This window comes from Triticum urartu, chromosome 6A (assembly GCF_056163025.1).
Source record: "Triticum urartu cultivar PI428250 chromosome 6A, HENAU_Tu73, whole genome shotgun sequence".
NCBI lineage: Eukaryota > Viridiplantae > Streptophyta > Magnoliopsida > Poales > Poaceae > Triticum > Triticum urartu.
Genome location: NC_141878.1, coordinates 51798715 through 51806895, shown reverse-complemented (window position 1 = coordinate 51806895; position 8181 = coordinate 51798715). Strand labels below are relative to the sequence as shown.

Sequence of the window (8181 nt, the reverse complement as noted above, 5' to 3'; positions counted from 1 at the left end):
TCTGTTGACCTGGACTGGATGTTCATTGTTGCCCGTCGGGCAAAATTTCTAATATTTTGGAGAACAGTGGATTTTCAAATAATATTCGACAACCTCCTATCACCATTCGCATCACCACTAGATTGCCCTAAGTTCTCCTTTCGAACCTTGAGATTCAACACAAGATTGTATGCATTTTTAACAGAAAACGTACTATTCTTCTCATAATGCTATGACAAAATCGCCTTTCCCCGACTATTAGATACATAAAAATCAAACCTGTCAAAACATAGAAAGCATAAAACGCCTTAGAGAAAAGTTAGGAAAAATGGCAAAAATAATGCTAGAAAGGAAAATACTTACAAGCATGATTTTCTCTTAGCGATTGGACCATGTTACGCGGTCGTTCACCAAAAGTTGGAGCATCTTGTATAGTATCCATAGTTTAAAATGTACCAGTCATTGAATTAGTGAGTTTGCTAGTTTAGATTTTCACAAGTTGGGCCATCGGTTCACCAGTTCATTGTATGGTATTTTAAGCCATAAATATTATGTTTTTCTTATACTAGCATAATACTAAAAAGTGTCAAATATACTAAGTTTCTACCATGTGACAATAACTTTGGTTTGGCAAGTTGGTTCCCGGGTTCAACTCATGGCTTCGACCTCCTTCCTATAGTGACCAAGTTTGATTTGTGCATTGACAATTTGTTTTAATATTGCGTTCGGTTTAACCAATTCTCTCTGGTCCAGTGGTGGACTGGTCCATATAGATTAAAAACCATGAGAGATGTCAGTATTGATCTCTAAAACTACGGTGGAATCACACTAGAAGCTTAAGCACACTTTGTGCTCAGACTTATAGTGTGAGTGATCTTGCGAAGCCATTTTTATGTCATTACATATGGTTCAATTGGTTCACCATAGATTCATGATAGTATATTGTAACAAATGCTAACATGCCAACAACAATGCAACATCTTTTATGTGATTATAAAATGTCAAAGGTAACAATAGACATAAACTAAAGGAATATGGCATGTTTACACATAGCATATGCATTTCTAGCCAACATTTAAAACGCCACAAAGAATGATCTCTTCTCCTTGAATAGATCCCCGTAGTGATCACTTTCCCAACCCCTAATTTGATTTACGTAAAGTCTATTACCGTCGGGTTCCAAAATCCAACCATACATCAAATTCCCAATCTTTTTTCCAATCAAGCAAGAGGGAAAGTAGAAATGTAGTTAAACACGCTCACTGGATGACACACAGAGACCAACCAGTGGGGCCAAAGCTCAGATCAACCAGAGTTTCTATTTCTAGTGATCATCAGATGACACATGGGGACTGCTAGAGGGGCCAAAGCCTGGAGCAACCAAAGCTTACTATTTCGAGCAAGCATGGTTTCCCTAACCAATCGGTGCGTACTTGTCAATTCTCAGACCTAACCATATATCAGATCCCAATATTTTTCCAATCTAGCTAAAGGAGATGTAGAAGATGTAGTTAACTGATGTTCTCTGAATTGTGCATGAAGACCACCGACGGTGCCAAAGCCTATAGCAGCCAGAGCTTGCTATTTTATAGCGAGGAAATGATACATTTCAAAAAAAAACATGATGACACGAGCTCTAAGGTTCGTCTAATCTGTGCAGATTTGATATTCTACATTTTTTTATAATGAGTATAAAATAACGTTGAGAGGTGCTTAGCTCGATGCTAGTAGACACATGTGCGCTTCTCCAATATTCTTGGTCATGGGAATGAAAACAATAGGGCATCGTAGCAATAATGCTAAGCGTACAAAGAATATCACGCAATTTCACGCTAACCAGGATATTTTTTTCTAACTAACCTCCCCCTCTGATTTTCACGGGGTTGGGCCCCTCCTCCCCCTTAGGCCATGTTTGGTTCAACTTTTATTGACGGATTCCGCTGCCGCGCAGCAGAATCTGAACCAAAAGGCGAATTCAACAGAATCCGAATCCAGAAATCCGCTGCCAAAATCTGAACCAAAAGCGGAAATAGCTCAGGACGTGCTTTCCAAAATCTGATTCCGCTGTGGGCCAAAATCTAAAAAAGTTGTATCAGCTGGTTTGTCAAATGACATCATCGTTTTCACATCAGATTTTGCACAGCTATTTTTTCATAACAGATTTTTCACAGCTGCTTTTAGAAATCCACATCCGAACCAAACAGGGCCTTAATCTCCAATCAAAACTCATTAGTTTGTAAATCCGGTGTAACTCTATGTATCAGCTTGGTTTTTTGTGGGCTTTGCTGTGGCTTTCTCTGATCTAGTTATTGTTGTGGGCCTTTTTCTCCCTACAAGAGAAGTTCTGGGCTTTCCATACGCAGCGTGGCATTTCCCCTCTCCGCTCCACTCCAACAGATCCCCGCACGAGCTGTGAGGAGGGCGATATGACGCCCAGGCCCAGCCTTCGCCGCCGCCCCAGCTCGCCGGCGTCGGCGCCGCCGCTGGACGACGACGACCTCCTCTCCGAGATCCTCCTCCGTCTCCCTCCGCAGCCGTCCTCCCTCCCACGCGCCTCCGTCGTTTGCAAGCGCTGGCGCGGCCTCGTCTCCGACCCCGGCTTCCTCAGCCGCTTCCGGATCCACCACCGCCGCCACCCTCCCCTCCTCGGCTGCTTCGTCAAAAATTCCGATGAGCTCTACTTCGAGCCTACCCTGGAGCTCCCCAACCGTGTCCCGCGCGGCCGCTTCTCCCTGCAGAATCTCCCCAGCGACAGCTTCCTGCTCCTCGGATGCCGCCATGGCCTCGTGCTAATCTTCGAGTGGAGGAAGTTCCAGATCCTGGTGTGGGACCCCGCCAACGGCGCCCAGCAAAGCATTGCCTCCCCCCGGGGGTTTCACATGGTGGAGACCCTGATCCACCTCCAGGGGGCAGTGCTTCGTGCTGCCGCAGACGACCAGCACTTCCAGGTGTGTTTGGCAGGCTTGGAGAGAGGCTCCCAACGAAATTATGCGCGAGTGATAGCCTGCGCTTACTCGTCCGAGACCGGCAGCTGGGGTAATCTCGTCTCAACAGCATTTCCATCCGTGCCTTATCTGCATGTAGATCCCACCATCGTTTTCATGGCCAAGCCCGGTGTGCTGGTTGGGGATTTCCTTTACTGAGCGCTTACTGGGAATTTTGTTCGAATTATCGAGTTTGATCTGAAGAGGCAGAGCCTAGCTGTGATAGGGATCCCGGTGGATATGGATTCTTGGAGAGATCACGAGTACTCAGTTATGCGGGCTGATGATGGTGGGCTTGGTTTCCTCTTTCTGTCAGACTTCAGTGCCCAATTATGGAAGAGGAAGACCGATTGTGATGGTGCTGCTCCATGGGTGCTGGGAAGAACTATTGAACTGGGCAAGCTACTTTCCCTAAATTTACATAGTGAGAGGGCGCCCCTGAGGATTCTAGGATATGCTGAGGAAAATAATGTGGTGTTCTTGTCGACAGTTCACGGTGTCTTCATGATCCAGCTTGACCCATTGCAGTCAAATAATGTGGTGTTCTTGTCGACAGTTCTCGGTGTCTCTCCTCTATTATCCATTCGAGAGTATCTATACTGCAGGTAATAGCATTTACATTGGATATAACAAAACCAGGTTATTTTTCAGTAACTAGTTGATGGAACGCGGTTATGAGATGTTATGCTTTGCCAGTCTTAGTAACTGAGAACACGAAATCATGGAACAGTAGAATCAAGTTGCTAAAGAAGCATAGCACCTCCTTTTTTTTGGTTAAACTAACAGTCTCAACAATGTTGTACTATCAACTATTTGCTTTTGCTGCTTGATGAACACTCCCAACATATAGCGATATTGCTCTGTGATCTGTTCTGATGCTTGTCTGGTGGCATTGTGTGCGATGGTTATGACTTGAGAAAACATATGTTAATGGTAGCTTAGCTGGCTTCCTATATGGCTGTTGTCATGTTATGCTTCTTTAGCAACTTGATTCTACTGGTCCATGATTTTGAGCTTCCTTAACTGAAGCCGAAGGTTGTGCCTCTTACCAAAAACAAATAAATTAAAGTGATGTTGTTTGCTATATTCTCATACTAGTATTATTGTGGAATTATATGGCTTGAGCCAAGGTGTAGCATATTTTTTATCTGTTTATTTATTCTGTGGATATTTATAGAATAAAACAATGAAAAGAGACAATACCAATATTTTTTATCAAGAGTGTTCATTTTTCGTATAACTGAATTTGTTGCCTGCCTATGGGCATAATTAATAAAAAGTATAACAATGGTAATATTAGTTCTTAGCTGCAGTGCAGTTGTTTCCCGAGATGAGATACATAAGGGTTTGAAATCACTGTTAGCAGCAAGAGCACAGGTAACTCTGATTTGGGACTCAGTTCTGGGCTGCAACGGATGCTGCTGGCTAGGTTTCACCCCTTATTTGTAGCTGAAAGCAACCAGTACAGAACCACCTCAGTGGCTTTCTTACAACCTAAGACTCCTTGACTTGACCCACTGACTTGTAGCCTTAGACACAGACTTGACACACTAAGCTTACTACCTAAGGAAAAGACTTGACTCATTGACTGACTGCAGCAAGGATTACTCTAACGATCAGAGATAACTAAATGAACAAAAACCAGCTTCAACCAAATGAAACGTCAAGTAGATAGCTTAATTGGTTATCTTTCTTTCAATTCAATATTGTTATCTTTGTTGATCTTGCTAATATTCTTAAATTGACAATAACGGTTGTTTGATATCTCCAAAATACTTGTTCATATTTATATATTTGTCACTTTTAGAAGAGTCCTGCTGCAAGTGCCAAGTTCAATTGTGCTAGAGAAAACTAGTAATTGAGTTTATTTCATCATTTCAGGCTAAATTTATTTAAAAATAATCTAAATATGAATAGTTGTGATCACATTTATTGCTGGCATTTATTGGTATAAGTATATTTTATTTTATACAATATGGCATGGAACAAGCTTAAGAATATTTTTTTGTGTAACTTCTCCCTTCCGGCCAGCTAATAGTCTGAATGTACATGTTCTCCATTTTTATGACACTTGAATACATACTGTTTTTTGAGTATTATGTTTATTTGGTAGTAGATGGGGCTTTGTTTATTTACTCCTATTGTTGTATTAAACCAGTTTTGTTTTTCTCAAATTTCATCAACCATTTTATCTAAATATCTCATTGATGCCCTCGTGTCTATTTGTTTCTCATTGGAATGTCATCTATTCCTGGACATATGCTTGTAGGCATGGGCATTGCTGGTGGTCATAATGGGGCTAAACTTTTGCACAATGCATAAGATGATTGGTCAGATTAATATGCTATCATGATGTACTGGATTGAGCAGGTAAGCCTGTCTTTAAGTAGTAGCAGAACGAAATAGTTTCTTTTTCTTTGCTTTATGGATAGTTCTCTATTTTACTTTTACTTGTTGCTGCATTGCATTCAATATTTTTGTGGCTATGGATCTATCAAGTCCGGTTGCTATTTGTATATTGTCCCCTCTATGCAAGTAATCGTTAACCAATAGTACTTGATCATTTGGCTTCAGATTCACTTAATTAATGCAGGCTTATACAATTGCCATTTCACACCTACAAACATGGCCGGCCACTTGGGCAAGCACATATCCTATTTGAGCAACACAAGATATACATGTTTATATCTACATCATATGAGCATTCAAACTTGATGGCCAATGCATTTCAATGGTTCAAAATATAAAAAAACATTTCAAAATGTCTTATAGGACTCATATTGACATGGAGATTTGGCAGGTGTCACCTCGAGGTCGGAGGGGGTCGTTGACGAGGAGGACGACGGTGATGATGGAGGGGCTCCTTAATTTATGCAAAAACAAAAACCCTATAAGCATAGTGCTCTCCAATTTGAGCATTCAAAGTAGGAGTAGTTTTCTAATTTGAGCATTCAATAAGCAAAACCAAATCGTAAAATAAAATAGTATTCAAATTAGCATGCATTCAATAAGCAATACTAAATCATCTCTTTCGTCTGTATATTGTTGAATATTATCACTAATACATCTCAAATAGTATCATACATATAACATCACCTAAAACACCTAAATTCTATTAACTACACCTAATAAAAAACCTACATTTTGAACATGATTCGGTCATAACTAGGGTTCATACTACATTATTCTAAGATTAAACACCTCAAATACCTAAATTAAATTAACAACATGGTGTGGCTGGTCTCACCTCGATCGAGGTCGGAGGGGGTCGATGACGGGGATGACAGCAGGGATGATGCAGGGGCTCCTTGATTTCCACAAAAACAAAATATAAACAAAAACATTATTATCGTCATCTTAGGACTTAGTGAAACTCCATAAGCTACATTTACTTATTCTATTCAAATTTACTTATAATTTCCTATTCTATTCAAATTTTCTAAAAAATTCCTATTCTATTCAAAAGACCTACATTTACTTATCGTTTTCAATTTCATATTTTATTCTATTCAAATTTACTTATTCAAAATTTCTAGAAATTTCCTATTCTATTCAAAAGACCTACATTTGCTTATTCTTTTCAAATTACTTATTCAAATTACTCATTCAAATTTTCAAAAAACTAAATATACTAAAAACCTATATTTACTAAAAACAAAAACCTACATTTAACAAAAACTAAAACCTATTTATAGAAAGGGGGAAGAGGAGGAAGGAGGAGGAGGGAGGAGGAGGGGAATTGAAGGCGGAGGGAGGAGGAGGAGAGCGCAGGAGGGGGAGGAGGAGAGAGGAGGGAGGAGGAGGAGAGAGCAGGAGAGGGAGGAGGGAGGTGGAGGAGGAAAGAGCAGGAGAGGGAGGAGGGAGGAGGAGGGGGCCGCCGGCGCCGTAGAGGGAGGAGGAGGAGGGAGGAGGAGGGGGAGGAGGAGGAGGAGGAGGAGGAAGGGATCGACCTTGGGGTGGAGGAGGAGGATGGCGGCGGCGGCGACGACGAGGGCGACAGAGGCGATGAGAGAGTGTGAGGGGGAGAGTGAGAGGACGCGCGCGGGCGACCGGTTTGGATAAGGGACGTTAGTGGTAGCGCTTGCCCGTAAAAACCGCTACTGCTAAAACCTATAGTAGTAGCGCTCTAGGTAAAAACACGCTACTGCTAAAATCTATAGCAGTAGCGCTCTCTGTCAAAACGTGCTACTGCTAATGCTAAGCATGTAATTTTTTTCAAAAATACATTGGTCATCAATGATTTTTTTGTGTAGAATCTAAATTGTTAATAGGAATCTTCTCCGGTTTAAGAACCGGCGAAGATTCCTATTGCGGCCACAAATCCTACACATAGAGTTCAATGAAGACCAAGTGGTTGTGATGGTTTGAGAAGCACCGTATTTAAGGTGGTAAAAATTATGTTCGTGGAGCAAGGTGGGACTAAACTTTGGTCTTATTAGGAGGGGACTGAATTTATAAGTAGCGCTTGTCAGGGAAAAAGCGCTATTGCTAAGATCAATAGTAGTAGCGCTTTCTACGCATGAACGCTACTAGTATCCCTAGCATAGCTGAAACAGTCTGTCAGTTTTAGTAGTAGCATGTTTTCTAGCACTAGCGCTACTGCTATGCTCATATTAGCAGTGCTCGTGCTGCCTAAGCGCTACTGCTATTTAGCAGCAGCGCTTGCTTTGTAAAAGCTCTACTGGCGAGCTCATGTGTATAAGCATTTCCCTAGTAGTGCATCCAAATCTACGACATTGACTATGATGAGACCTTTGCTCCAGTAGCAAAGATGAAACACTATGAGGATCCTGATCTCCTGTACGGCGAATTTGGAGTGGTCCTTACATCAACTTGATGTGAAGAATGCTTTCTTGTATGGGGACCTGAAGGAGGAGGTCTGCATGGAGATCCCATCGGGGTTCTCTACGTCTGAGGCTATTGGCAAGGTACACAGGTTAAAGAAATCTCTTTATGGTCTGAAACAGTCTTCGAGAGCATGGTTCGGCAAGTTCAGATGTGTTGTATGTAGTATGGGGGTATGGGAAGTGTAATGGTGATCATACACTATTCTACAGACATAAAGAAGGGAAAATCACTATGCTTGCCGTATATATGAATGATATTATTATCACAGGGGATGAAGAAGAAATAGCAAGATTGAAAGAGTGTTTGGGTAAGGCCTTTAAAGTCAAAGATCTGGGCCGACTAAAATACTTCCTGGGCATATAAGTGGCCA

The 8181-nt window shown here is 41.5% G+C and overlaps 1 pseudogene; it reads left to right on the top strand.

Moving 5' to 3' along the window:
* Window positions 1-2363: 2363 nt before the first annotated feature.
* Window positions 2364-5195, top strand: LOC147963846 (uncharacterized; annotated as a pseudogene).
* Window positions 5196-8181: the final 2986 nt, after the last annotated feature.